We start from the raw sequence: 3,435 nt of genomic DNA on the forward strand, positions 1-3,435 counted from the left end.
GAAAATATTTGTTATATTTCAAATGGTTATTACTCTTTCCCCCAAAACAGTGATTAGAGAAATTGCAAACCAATACATCTACAAGATACCAAGTTAGGGAGATTGGTAGATAAATATTAGGTACATGTGGTTAATGCGCATGCAGCTTGCCAAAAGCTTTCATGTAATATACAGTTAGTCCTCCACTTACAATGACAAATGGGTCTGGAATCTTGGTTGTTGAGTGCAGTGGTTATTAAGTGAACATTCTTACTGAAAGCCTTTTGAAATAATTTCTCTTGCGTAGGATTTTTTTCAGTCATGGTATGCCAGACTAGGAGTTAAAAGGCAGGTCAAAGTATCTTCTGTTGTGTCATTAGACTCTCAGAAAATGGTGCCTTTTAAAGGCATAAGAAAGGACATTTTATCCATTTCATTGATTATATGATTTCATGCAAAAGCAGGAGGCTGCAAATGAGAGGGGACGAGATTTCAGAGCCTATTTCTGAAAGCTGGTAGCTATGTCGTAAAGCTTGTTCATGCTTAGAATTAATTGCCCTGCCAAAAGTATCAATTCATATTCTTCTTAAAAAAAAAAAAAACCCAGCTAAGGTAGTTCTGCAAAAGGGAGAACCACTTTGGTCTAGGCCATTTTATCCAGACTTTATCCAGTTCTGCAAAAGGGAGAACCACTTTGGTCTAGGCCATTTTATCCAGACTTAAACTGGATAAAAAAATTTCAGTTTTGAGTAAATATCATATTCAACTATTTTTACGAAGCTTAGACTATAACATATTAAGAACAATTAGTAAACAAATACGTTAGTCTATGAAGTAAACACTACTAATAAAATCTCAAAAAATCCTAACAATCAAAAATAACAAATGAAAATCAGTAAGTCAGAAAAAATAATCATATCATCAAAATGTTAGTTAGAAATCGGTTAAAAATCAGTCATCTATTCTAAAATATTGAATCCTTCAAGTTCTAACGTGTCTCTAACCACTGATAATTTTTTTTCCAAGTTCTAAAATAAATTGAATCATCTTTGATCTGGATGGTAGCGTGTTTGTTGAAATACATGATTGTACCTATCCTTATTTTACCCTAAACCCTTTATTACCTTCCCCTTCCCCTTTCCTCCCACCCCCTCCCTTTACTATACTTGTATTGTTCCTATTTTTCCTCATCTATATAAACTTAATAAAATTTTGTTAAAAAAAGTCAGTTTTGCAGATGAAGAAACTTATTTTGAAAGGAACTTATGTAGTAATGATGAACATTATTGCCAAGATATATAAATTGTTGTGGAAAATGAACCAGGAGGATAAAAATATTAAAGAGTATACAATTAAATGAACAATTTTTTGGATAAAATATTATACTTTATCAATGGGAAAATATGTACAGTAGATTTTGAAATTTTCCCTGAACCATAACTTGATTTTTTAAAATAAAATGATGTGTCACAATGATGATGTATCTAACTCCTGAATCATGGTCAAAAATATATAAGAAATATAAAATGAGCATAGAAAATGTAATGTGGAAGTATCTTTCATCATCTTTGGTGGACATGTAAGAATGCCAAAAAGGATTGGAATCAGATATGTTGTTTGATTCAGAAAATATTAAAAATGGATGTAAAACTGAAACCAGAAGCTTTTGTTTTAGGTTTCATGGATAAGCAGAAAGAAAAGATGGAAAAAGAGGATTTTGTTTCTATGCACAACAATTCTAGAACAACTTTTCTACACACAGACACAAAAATTAACTACAATTGAAGAGTAGATTCTGAAATTAATGGAACTGGCAAGGATGTCAAAACTGACTTCTTTGATGAAAGATAAAAATTTATCTAGCTTTGTTTCTACTTAGAGACCATTTTTGGACTTCTTGTTTGAGGAAGATAAAAATGAGGCTTTGATTTTAGGATTTGATGATTAGATATGTTATTATTATAGAAATATTGTGTATTTTACCATTGTTATTATACATGTATATTCTATAGTTGAAAGAAAAGTCTTCATCAGGGTCCAGTCCGAGCAAGGAATAAACAAAATGGAAACTGCTTTAGAAAGAAGGTTGTAGTTTATTGAAGAGCAGAGCCAAACATAAATGTGGCTCTGGGAAAAACTGTGGCTGGGAGTAGTGGGTTTTTATACCTTTTTGGGCTTTGTGTTGTTCCTATGGCATGAACTTTGACCTGAGGTTCAGTGTGCCTTTCTGGTATTCTAATGGTGGTGGTTAATCCTATTGTGTCCCAAAGGTCATATCTTGCTTCCCTCGGGCTGGGGCTGATGAATATGTTGGATTTTTTGGATGAGGGGTTGTTGATTCTAGGGATCTTTTGTCTTTCTAAACCCATCAGCTCTAAGCTTCCTGGCTCCAATCTTTCTGAAAGGAGTATCACACCTGCATGTCTACAGACCTGGCCTCTGCTTGGGTAATGGTGGTTTCTGCCTAAGATTTTCGATTATTCCTTTGGACAAATATATTCTGCCTTTTTAATATTCCCCAAAATATTTCTTTCTCGGGGGGGGGGGACTGACTTACCACAATCCCCCCTTGGGGATTGAATGACACACTTTTACTGGCACAAGATTAAAAATTGATCTGGCCAGGGAGACTTGTTGGGAGCTTCAGTGGGGGCTCCAGCATGTGGGGAAACAAGCTTTTAAACTGTTAACGCAGTAAGGAGAAGACATTAATAGATGCAGCAGAAAAAGATCCCTCCAGTGGCTCCCAAAAGGGGAGCGTCCAACCCATAAAGGTCTAAAAGTCAAGGAAAAAGTTCTGTTACATGGAAAATAAATTTATAGCATCCAATATTCTGTGCCAATTCTTTTTAAAGAATGTTTGATGTCACTTTGAGCTTCCAGTCAGGTTTGCACATGCCTCCCAAATTCTTCACAGCCATGTTTGTCTCAATACATAACCACTGGCTGCCCATTTTTAAGAGTTACTTCCTGACTTAGCTCTTAGTTTAGTACATCCAGGGTTTGTGATGTCCAATTAAGGTTAGCCAGTGTGCAAGCCAGACTATTAATATTTATATATTGATACACAATGTCATTCCAAATTATGGTCATCTTGCCCTGCAGCATTGCCCTCTGGTAGAGTGGTTACTTAATAACTATAGAGCTACAACTGACAAGATCTAAAGTCAAGAAATGAAGCCATCCCCAAGGTTAAATTGCAAAACAAAAGATTGATATGCTGGTGATGTTGATCTGTCCCATATACTAGCATCAATGCACCTTTCTACTACATATCTCTATACCTACAGATATGCATCTTGCACATAGAAAACTATTCCCATGCTTTTTTTAAGCTATCAGCACTTTTTTTAAAGTTAAAGACAACCCATTGGTCTTGATTAATTTAAGTGAACCAAAATGAAAGTAGAAAATTTGTTTAGAATATTAGAACCATTCACATGAATGGAGTCTGAG

Source organism: Crotalus tigris, unplaced genomic scaffold (genome assembly GCF_016545835.1).
Source record: "Crotalus tigris isolate CLP2741 ecotype Arizona unplaced genomic scaffold, ASM1654583v1 scf7180000017536.10889498, whole genome shotgun sequence".
Lineage (NCBI taxonomy): Eukaryota > Metazoa > Chordata > Lepidosauria > Squamata > Viperidae > Crotalus > Crotalus tigris.